The sequence below is a fragment of the Vigna angularis genome, chromosome 3 (assembly GCF_016808095.1).
Source record: "Vigna angularis cultivar LongXiaoDou No.4 chromosome 3, ASM1680809v1, whole genome shotgun sequence".
NCBI classification, from domain to species: Eukaryota; Viridiplantae; Streptophyta; class Magnoliopsida; order Fabales; family Fabaceae; genus Vigna; species Vigna angularis.
In genome coordinates this window covers 9,936,993-9,949,299 of record NC_068972.1, presented here as the reverse complement: position 1 = coordinate 9,949,299, position 12,307 = coordinate 9,936,993, and the positions used below count along the sequence as shown (strand labels likewise).

At 28.0% G+C, this 12,307-nt stretch overlaps 1 long non-coding RNA gene across 1 annotated transcript; it reads left to right on the top strand.

Moving 5' to 3' along the window:
* Positions 1-7,029: 7,029 nt before the first annotated feature.
* On the top strand, positions 7,030-8,995 carry LOC128196017 (uncharacterized). Its single transcript, XR_008248070.1, has 3 exons — positions 7,030-7,418; positions 8,340-8,606; positions 8,813-8,995. It is a non-coding gene; the product is annotated as an uncharacterized LOC128196017 (long non-coding RNA).
* Positions 8,996-12,307: the final 3,312 nt, after the last annotated feature.

Below are 12,307 nucleotides of genomic sequence, written 5' to 3'. Positions count from 1 at the left end.
ACAGAATCTTTGATGCTTTTTATATTGTTTTTTCATTTGTTTTGCTCTCCTCTGGGTAGGGGATAAATTGTTTCTAGTTTTGAAAAAAGAACGAGAAAATAAAACTGCTGGGTATAAAATAAAATAAAATAAATATATAAATTTTCTAAAATAAAACCAAAATATTTTAGTTAATTTTATAACTCTTAAGTTCAACTTAATCGTTTTGTTTTTAATTCTTAAACTATACAAGAATTCCTGAATTCATTTTAAGTAAAATAAAATGGTTAAATAAACATTTTCAAAAAAATATATTTTCAATTACTTAAAATTTAACTCTCAAACAACTAAAATCAATAAATACTATTTATGTTGGCAATTTCTATTAAGAGAGAGAGGTATTTCATGGGCGTTTGCTCTGTTGCTTTTTCAAATCTTTTGTCTCTGTCTCTTCACCAATCACTGTTGTGGTTTAAGGATAAGATCAACAACTCTCTCTTCTATCCTTTATTTTTTTCTGCTAACCTTTATATTTTAATATTAGATGGATTATCTTATAAAGTTTGTGTCAAATGATATTAGGTTTTTATTATCTAAACATCCAATCATAAATCATTATACACAACAAACTAGTTAAATTTTGTAATAATTGTTTAAAAATATATAATCAATAATATAAAATTATACTTTCCGTTCGTAATTATTAAATACATAAATTGAACATCCTAAATATGACATTTTAGAAGAAAAATTAGTTGATGCCAATAATTAAATTAGATGTTTATTAATATTTAAAAATGAAAGATGTAATTTGTGGAATTGCAATAGGAAGAGATGTGAAAAGAAATGGAGATTGAAAGAAAAAAATGAAAAAAGGTTGGAAAGAGAAGAGATTGAAATTGGCCTTTGAGGCAGTTGAATGGACAACCTTAGTTATGATTATTCAATCCTTAAATTGTTGTGTTGAGTGTTGTGTTGTATTATACAGTTTCTTCTACAACATCTCATTCATTCTATCTCTATCTCTATCTCGCGCACCACTAGTACCAGCTGTTCCTGACTTTTCCTGCGTGTGACTTTCATAAAATATTTAAGAATCATCTCAATCATTTCACATGATTTTCTTTATCTTTTTCCTCTAACTCACTTCCTATTATCTTAAACTTGCCACGTACCACCTATAATCCAGATTATCTTTTAACACATGTTTCCTTCCCACATGAAATCGACACATCTTATCTCTCTGTCTTTCCTTCTTCTTTTTCTCTTTTTCCAACTAAACTACTTCATTTTCATTTAATTTCTCATCTATTCATATTATATTAATTTACTTTTTTTATTTCCTTTCTTTCTATATATGAGAACTAGGAATAAAAAAATTCGCGTCCATAAATATCTACAGATAAAATTCACGATCGATAATTGGTACCAGCGGATATTTACTATCCGCGGGTTACGGGTGGATTTTTTAATATCTGTTTATAAACGGGTCGGATGCGGATATTATATTATCTGTACTCACGAATATCCGTTACTCGTAAAAAAAAATTAATTTATATTTTATTAAGTTAAATTTAATTAAAATTAACATTAATTTATATTTTATAAGGTTAAATATAATTAAAATTAAATTTTAATTTATATTTAATTTGATATATATTATATTTTATATATTTTTTGTAATTTTATTTAAGTTTTATTATAATATTTTATAAAAATATTTTTTTAAAAAATATTTACGTGTATCCGCGGGTATCCACGAATATCCGCGGGTTTTAAAATATTCGCTGGTATTTTTTAAGCGGGTATCCATGCGGGTAACGGATCGGGTAGCGAATGATTTTTTTTTTGTCAGATCGGATTACGGGTAAGCACTATCCATGCCCGACCCGACCCGACCCGTTGTCATCCCTAATCACAACAAATATATTCAATTACGTCTTTAATCCATAATCTACATATCCAATAATTCACTTCAAAAATTAATAGTAAAAGTAATTTTTAGTATTATATATATATATATATATATATTATCCCATCCAATAAACATGCTAAAAATACTATCCAACAAAGTCTATTAAGTTTTTTTTAAGATCGGTCCAAACTTAAATATATTAGAACAATATTCATATATATAACTAATCTAAACATTTTTATATTATAGTAATTATTTATAATGAGATATTATTATATTATTATTTTAACTATAATATAATTATGTAGTATAATTTTAATTGAATCATAACTTCATAACTTATATTAATTAAAAAATATATTCACTTCTCTTTGTACTTACTATATTCATAAAGATAAAAAGTTTCATTTCCATTAACAAACACTCTTGAAGTCACTCTTAAGATATTGTTAACTGTATGTAAATCGATGCTCAAGATTTCGATAAAATTATATATAATTCTTGAATGATAAAAATGAAAAAAAAATTAAAGTAACCTCATTATAATTCTTATTAACAAATTTCAATTGTAAGATAATTTAAACCTACCTAAATAAATAAATAAAAACATAATTTTAACAATGACAATAGTAAAACAATCTTTATTAAGATAAATTAAAATTTGTTTAACTTAAAATTTTGTTGAAGTCACCAAAAATATATGATTAGCGTATACTAAGAAATAGTATATCAATATTGGTTGATAAAATTTTAGTTAATACTATTTAAAAAATAAATTAAACTTACGCCCTCATCAACGTTAGTAAAAAAAAAAATCTAGCAACCATAAACTGATCTTACTTGATGTAAAAAAAGTTGAGCTAAATATAAAAGAATAAAACGTTGATAACATAAGTTAGTATTTAAAAAGAAAAATCTTAACTATCACCATATGAGAAATAACACTGACATATATAAAAAAAAAAAAAAATTTTGGTAATGATGATCAATTTTTGATTATTTTAATACGAAAGAAAATACCGTCAACATTAAAAACATAAATGTCAACTAATATATTGTTTGAATTGAGTTAATAACATCCTGATCTAAGTATAATCAACGATATTTCTCAACTAGAGTTGTAACGAAAAGACAAAATGAAGAAAAGATACACACATAAGAGCTGAAAATATATAAAGAATTTATTTATTTTTAAAAAAAATTGAAACAATATAAGATTAAATAATCAAATTATATTTAATAACCTTTTAAACTTTAATTTGTTTTTAAATTTCTCATTCCAACCACCTATTTCATCTTAAAGAAATATTTAAATTTTTTTATTAAAAATATTATAGTAGCAGCACCAACTAGTGGCCACCAATACAGAATCAGCGTTTCAATTGTGACTGGCACACATTGAGGAGGGAATATGAATCTTAAAATTTTGAGTATTGGCTAATGCATTTATTCCTTTGTCACCTTCAATTTGTAAAGAATCTGCCTTCTTTGGGAAATGAATAAGAACAAATTAACTATCACTGCTTTTTTCCGTATGCAACAAATTACTTTTATTCTATTCCATTGTTTCTTAAATAAATACAAAAGAATAGCTAGCTAGGTTAATTTTGTATTTAAATTTTAGAAATTAAAATTATATTTAAATACAGATTTGTAGTGAAGAAAAAAAGAGTGTTTGATTATTGTAGTCTTTTCAAAAATGAAAGAAGATTAAAGAACTAAAATTATGCTTATTAGAAGAAGGAAAAAAGTAGGATAAAACACATAGGTTGCTTGAGTAATGATGAAAAATGTTCTTTGTGGCTCAGAAGCAACATGTTTCCATTAAAGGTCTATTCCTAGCTATCACTTATTACTTGCAACAATGGATCTATGATCGAGGGTTACTCCCTACATTACCTCACATTGCTCCCTGCATCATCACGTTTTTTTTTTAATTTCAAAATTATCTTTTATATTTAAAATATCTTACACCCTCGCCTCTTTTATTTGATGTACATATTCTTTAATGCATGTACATCTATTGAGTTTTTTATTTATTAATTTATTATATTTTAAATTAATGTATAAATATTATTTAATTTTTTTAAAAATTTATTATGTAATTATATATAAATTAGTTTTATTTTATTTAATAAAATAATAATTATTAATTTAATTTATATATCATTATTTAATTGATTATTATAAAATTTTTTATGTTATTAAGTAAACGGTAAGGTTTTTTTTTAGTTTATTTAATTTATTATATTTTAAATTAATATATAAATATTATTTAATTTTTAAAAAAATTTATTACATAATTATAAATAAATTAGTTTTATTTTATTTAGTAAAATAATAATTATTAATTTAATTTATATATTATTATTTAATTAATTATTATAATACTTTTATATTGTTATTAGTTAAACGGATATCTCACATTTGTTATGTTTTTTTTTTAGTTTATAGGTTATAGATGTAGTCATATTCGTTGACGGATATCAACATCCGTTAAAGGTGAAACGGATGTTGACATTCGTTGAAGGCGAAATTGGAAGGACAAATTACGTATGGGGTGGTGCACAAAAAAAATTGGTGGTAATGAAGGGAGCAGCACTCTCTATGATTTGGATAAGGCCCATCTTTATATTTGAGCCCAATAATGATAACATATTGAGGACTTGTTCATGCATTCCACTGTTTTCTTCCTGCACCCCCAAAATATAAGATATAGGAATTGAGTTTGGGATATATTAATTAGTAATTGTCCTTTTTGGTTTAAATTTATTGTAAGAGAGAGCATAAAGGAGGCATTTATTATAAGAGAGATGAATGATGATGACAGTGTAAGGTTAGTGGAGAAAGAAGAAAATGGCAAAGTTATCTTGGGCTTTCCCACAATGAAGTGTGTGATGAACTAAATTCACAAAGCATAGTGATGCAGCAGCAACAGTGCTTCTGTCTGTACTCTTTCAATCCATGGATTTTCTTCCCTTCTTAAAACCTCTTCAATGCCTTTAAGCCATTCATCTTCCCTCCTCCATGGATTTAAAGCTATTAACTAACTACCTCCGTCTATTAGATTTTCCCGACATGTTTTCCAACTGGAATATCAGCCTCTCAAAAATTAAACTGTTATCTCTTGGTAAGAAAATTCAAAATTTTGAAAAAAAGGAATATTCTTAAGAAAAAAATAACTTTTTGTTTAATAAAAACTTAGTTAAAATTGACTACACATCATTAAACAAAATTGACTATTGAGCCATTTATTTAAAAAGAAATATTTCTATAAATATAACTTTAATAGAATTATGATTTTACTTTTAACTTATTTCGATCAAATCTTTAGTTATAAATACTAACTTAAATGTTAAATTTTTTTCTATAAATACAAAAGTCATTTTGTGAAGGACAAGTACCGAAAATATAAGAAAGATGAGTAGATAAAAGACCATATATATTCTTTATTCATAACTTTTCTTATTTATTTTACAATTTATAGAAATATAAGTTAAAGGTGAGAAGAAAGATCCCAAAACATAAAAAGTTATATATATATATATATATATATATATATATATATATATATATATATATATATATATATATATATATATATATATATATATATATATATATATATATATATATATATATATATATATATATATATATATGTAATATTAGGTATAGGGATGGCAACGGGTCGGGTCGGACACGAGTAGTGTCTACCCGCAATCCGACCTGCCGGATAAAATTTTATCCGCTACCCGACCTGTTACTTGTCGGGTATCCGTTTAAAAAATACCTGCGGGTATTTTAAAACCCGCGAGTACTTACAGAAAAAAAATTTAATACATATTTAAAATAAAATTTAAATAAAATTACAAAAAAATAGATATAATATAATATAAATTAAATTAAATATAAATTAAAATTTAATTTTAATTAAATTTAACCTAATAAAATATAATTTTATTTTATTTTAAATTAATTTAATTAAAAAATATATAAATTATTTTTTTTTAATTTTTTGCGGATAATGAATACCCGCGGAGCGAGTAGTATATTACCCGTATCTGACCCATTTAGAAGCGGGTATTAAAATACCCACTACCCACGAGTAATAAATATTCACAAATAATTATTACTCGTCGTGAATTTTACCTGCGAATATTCATACTCGCGGATAAAATTATTATCCCTAAGTCCTAATTAAATGAATTTGATAGAAGGGAAAAAAATTATCAACGGATGATTAATTTTGTATTGAGATGTGAATTGTGGAATTGTGTGCATTTGTCTAGTTGACATTACATGAGGTCTAGTACATGGTTTGATGGGTTGACATGTAACTTGAGGGTGCTAGGTAGACTGACAGCCTAGTATTGGGGATTTCGGTGTGTAACAAAAATTAACCTATCAAATAAATGAGTGGGCACATCCCTGTAAATGTAAGTATGGTAAACCACTATTGAAAAATGTATATTTCCTGCCAATTTTTCTTAAAAAATTTGTACTAAGGAGATACCTATAAATTTTGCTATAGATATTAATTTACAAAAACTTATTACCAATTTTTTTTTGCAAAAATATTTTGCATAAAATTCTTGCCAAATTTGCTGGAGTTTTGCTTATTATTTATTTTATTTGATTTCGCTAAAATTTGCGAGAAAAGTCGCAGATTTTTAAAGTTTTTCATGTATATTTTCTTGGAAAAAGAATTTGGCAAATAAAGGTTAGAATATTTTTAATTTGGCAGGAAATCTAGTTTCTTATAGATATTTTTACGCATGAAAATACACAATTTTCGAACATGAAATTCATTTGGTTTTTCCTATAAAATGTATTTTGCAGGAAATATTTAGGAATTTAATAGTGATTTATTTTCATGAAATATTCCTAAATTTTTTTTATGTAAATTTATTCGCAGATATATTATAATCTCATGGAAATTTATTTATATATGTTAATTATATAATATTTTCTTGCTAACAAAAATTTGGAGCAAACATTAAGAGTTATTTATTGAAGATTTTCTTGTAAAAATTAATTAACAATGGATAATGATGCAATATAAGATAAAATTTTACATTTAAAAAAACATTTATAATTAGATTTTGTATGTCTTTGTTGGTTCGTCAGGTCTCTCAAGATCCCGCCGTCGAGCACCTCCTCCGGTAGGCGAGTGGCTCCAGTCCGACAAGATCTGGACGAGGTTGTTGCAAGATTAGCCTTAAAGATTAGAATTTGGGTGACCTCTTCGTCGCGTGCTTCATGTACTCTGGTCAGTGCGAGAGTGCAATAAGTCGGCCCTCGGTTCATCGCGCTATTTCGTCCTTCAGATTGAGGACAGTCGCGGAAAGCATGCCTTCATCGGACTAGAGTTCAATGAGAGGAACGAGGCCTTCGACTTCAACGTCGCGCTCTCCTACCACGGAATGTAGGTCCGCCACGAGCACGAGAAGGAATCCAGTGACTCTGCAACCGTCGAAGAGTCTCGGATCGACATTCACCCTGCCGTAACCACATGCTCAAGGTATACCGATCACAATTTCTACAGTTGGCTTGTTTCGATTCTGTAATTGAACAAAAATTTGAGGTCGTGATCATCACGAATTTTTTTATTTTGAGATAGATACACGAGATGTAGTGTTTTTATTGGTCTACCTGTTCAGTTTGTGTGAATGAAGCATGATTCATATTCGGTATCTACCAAAAAATGGTCTTTAGTAACTTTGCTGAAATATCAACGTTGAATTGAATCACTGACTCAACTTTAATCAACTGTGTTTTGCATATACTAACAATAATAAGTTAGAACTATGATCTATTTTGGAAGAACTTTCTGATTGATTTTCTTAAATCAATGAGAAAACATACAACATCAAACACTTTCTTCTTTTAGTGGTTCCTGCAGTAATGCCTGCTTTTGGAAAAAATCTTCTTTTTAGTGGCAAAGATATCTCACTTTGGAGCTTTATATTTACTGCTAATTATTGGGATTTCTTCAGGCAATTCAAACACAACAAAATCTTCTCTTACATATTGATAAGATATTTTTCCTGATATATTTGGAGCCATATTTTCTACTTAATAATTTATAGGATTGAAGTTAATGTTCAGTATGTTAAGGTATGGTTTACATATACATACATTTTGTACTGTCATGTAACTCCATAAATTCTTAATCAAAAAACCCTATGTCATTATTATACTTTGAAGTATAGATGGATTATATTGATGGATCTTTTACTCCAACGTGCTAATTATATGTAATAGACAAGATTTCTTTCTTGCTAAGTTCACCGTCCTAAAATATCAATTATATTGAAAAAATTTGTCATATATGCCTGCTGGAATTTGTCATTTATGCAAGCTGAAATTTGTTAGTAATTGAGTATAGTTGAATATGGTGGTGATGTGAGGATATTCCTTTGACTATTTTTCCTTCTTCCAGGAATGTTCGTAAGCAATGGTTGACTGAAGTTCACTTTCTTGGCATTCTGGAACACCCAAATCTCGTCAAGCTTATTTGATACTGTGCTTTGGATGACGAAAGAGGCATCCAGAGAGATTACTCGTGTATGAATACGTGCCGAACAAAATCTTAGAGTTTCATGTTTTCAATAAAGCTTATGATCCTCTTCTTTGGAAAACTAGACATGAAATAGCCCTTGGAGTAGCTCAACGGTTAACTTATCTTCATGAAGAATTAGAACTTCAGGTTTGATTTTGGAAACCATATTTTCCTTTGCATATTTGTGGCAACTCAACGGAATAATACCATAATCTTGGATTTCACATTATTCACATTATTAGTTACCATTTTGCCTATCATTGAGTTGCTTTTCTCACTGAGAGAGTTTTAATTTATATTTATATCTCCTGAACTTTTCTCTGCTTTTAACAATTTCTATGCTAATTCTGTAGGTATTACTGGATGAAGATGTGCCAAAGCTTTTTTATTTTGGACTTGCTAGGGAGGGGCCAGCAGCCGGTGATACTAATGTTTATCTTATATTTTTTATATGTACAGGGTATAAAAGGATACTACAATAATTTTATTAAACCTCAGGCGTGTATCCCAAACATTATTCTACTATGGAATTTGTAATTAACTTAGCTCTTTGACAATTTGAAAAATTGTGTCTAACAGAGGAAACATGTACAATAATTAATATTTTGAATTTACTTAATTATTTAATTTAAATATCCATGAATGGTTTTAAATTAATCTTTAATTTATGCAATGCTTTCCATATGATTACTAATTGCTTTTGGACATTGATGTTGAAAATATTTTAAGTTATTAAAATATTTGGCTATTTTCAATACTGTATTTATTTATCTATTTTAAGTAGTAATAGTAAAATAAATAAATTCTTTATGAGTTATTTTGTCATCTAAAAAAATATAAAAATAAAATTATATATTTTTAAAATTTTTATTAATTTTTTTTTGCAAAAGTAATAGTAGAAAAAATATACTTACAAATTTATTTTCGCTGTAAAAATTAGTTGGAAATATTTTTTGTAAAAAAATTACTTGTGAATTTAAATTAATTTTTTCACAGGAAAAATTTGCTGCAAATATTTTCATAAAAAAAATGTAAAAAAATTTCTGTGAATTTTAAATTCCACTCTTACTAATTATCCACAAAAATATTACCGATCAAAATTCATAGGAAAAATGATAGGAAACACATTTCCAACAAATTTTTATAAAAAATCTGCATAAAAAATTCTATAAAATATGAAAAATTCTAATAATGACCCTTACAAAGACACTTATTTTTTTATTTTCTAAAATAAACACACTTCTTCCATGGGATCCACTGTAGATCTTCCTTCAATGATCTGCAACTACAACTTTGTTTATTAATATTGGTTATAGAAATTTATATCATAAAGTGGGATGTCATAAAAAAAAAATTAAGAACGAGAAAGTCAAGATTTATATTGGACTTTCTGAAGCCAAGTTCCATAAAATTGAAGTCACCCACTTCACAATTCGCTAAGGCTCAAAATCTTCGAAATAAAGTGTATCTGTTTTTTTTGGAACTTGTTTCTTCTTCTTTTACTTTGATAGAAACCTTCAGTTTCAACATGAAATGTCCAAAGGATTTCATTAAAAGAGGAAGTAAACTGTATTAAAATATCGGACATTTACGAATTTGAAGTTTGTGTTATTGTTTAAAAATTAAAAATATATTTAACTCAATAATTAAAGAGGATTTTGTTTACTCAGTCATTATAAATTTACATAAGTTTATTTTCTCCCCCACAACAGTGTTGTTAAGAATTTGTACTTGAGAAAATGAGATTTCTTTTGAATTTTTGTATGAAGTAAATGAATTGAAACAGTGAAGTGTTGTGCAGTAGGGTAGGGTGGAGAAATTTTGTTATGAATATGTGTTTGTTGTTGTGATGAAGGTAGAGTAAAGGAGAAGAAGAACCCAGAGGCTAGGAGATATTATTGTATAGGCATGCAGTGGGTATACTTAAAGGAGAGTAGATCGGCAAAATTGGAACTTCCACCTGACCCTTTTTTAGTTGTGGTGGATCACCCCTGAATTAATGAACCCAATGTCAATCCTCCATTCATGAGATGCTTCAACAGTTACACAAAGATTCCAAGTTTTAGGGCTATGTCCAATCAACCACAGGGCCCTACCACCACCCCCTTTTTTTTCAGCCCATCAATGCTTCACTCTCTCAATTTTCTCCACCTTCCAAGCATGGAATGGAAGAACGTACTACACTGTTCACCACATTCACCATTTTATCCTCAAAATTATGTTTATCCACGCCATGCATGCACCTATACACACAAATTATGATCACCATTTACATTAAAATGAATATCATTAAGATGGTGTACACATGCAGTAAAGATTTGATACTGGTAGGAATTGGAATAGTTAAAAGTTGAAAGAGTCGAGTTTCATTACATGCAGTACTTTTACATCGCCATCACAATCTCTTTGGTAATAACTAAGTGGGAGAGAGGAACACACGCCTCGCTTCTACAGTTCTCCATGTCTACTTGCTCTGTTCATATTACCACTCTCACTTATAGTTTTGTGTGTTTACTGTCTCAGTCTGATATGGAAAGAGACTGTACCATCGCACACTCACTCTCACTTTTCGGTCTCTGTGTCTCTGCAGATGAATTTCTTATAAAAAAGAGAGAGAAAGTTGATTAAACATGCCGAAAGAAGACCAATGAATCATACAGATGCTATGCTACCCAAGAAAAAATTGTCATCATGTCCAAACAAATCTAAAGCTTTTTCTACAGTTAACTTTTAACTCAATAATTGAATGACTTACACACACTATCAATGGTGGTATTAAAATTCTTAATTTTTTTTAAATATTTTTCAGATTCAATAAACATTGGCCGAGAAATATTCTTTCTTTATAATTTTTTAAAACCTTTTTTAAGCAACTAAGAAAGGGGTGACAAGAAAATTTGCTATGTATTGATTTGGTAATTGATGCAGAGTGCATGAGGAGGGAGAGATGAAAATCAATATTGAACTGAGAGGTTGTTCCATTATTATATGATATACTTTTGCTTTATCTCTAATGCGATTTTTCAACGGTGACAGAGGCACTGTGAGCAGCAATCTAGTAGATTCCTTTGCAGTTTGATGTCAAACCCTTTTGCGTGTTTAACATTATTACTGTGTAAAAGTTTATTATTATAATCTTTTAATTATGATGAAAACAGCAATTAATGAGTTAGTTTTAATTATGTGAGGTCGGGTGATACAAAGACAGATGGTACTGTAAGTGATACCGTGAAAGAAAATTAACTTGCACATGCGACTGTGACTCATGAAATTAAATTTGTACCCAAACACTATTTCAGTTCACTATTCTATGCTTTGCCTCCTCCTACTCTGTTCTCCCTTTCCTTCTTCTGTCTCTACTCCATTTCCAAACATGTCAAGATCCACATTTCGTTATCATCCTTATACTTTCCTTCATTCCACGTGCGCCTACACACGCCACACGTGCCTCCTCATACTTCTACTCTACCTTCCTCCTTTCTCTATTCTACCGACCACACTATAACTTCCAAACAAAATCAAAAGCTATTTCAAATCTCAGCCAACTTCTTTCTTTCATGTCATTTTATTTTCTATTTGTATTTTTTTTCTGTTCATAAAAACCACCGTTAGATAGAAAAACAACCACACAAAACTCTTTTTACTGTTTTTTAACCGATAGGTATCTTAATGGTACTAATTACTCTAAACTTAAGTATAATAATGTAATAAGAAAAGAAAATTGGGTTGAATTTCGTTCAATCATTATTAATTAACAAATAAAAGCAAAACACAGACGCATACAAAATTTGTTTATTTATGGCCTTTTCTTGTCCCTTCACTTACAATTTCTGAATAGAAAACTCAAC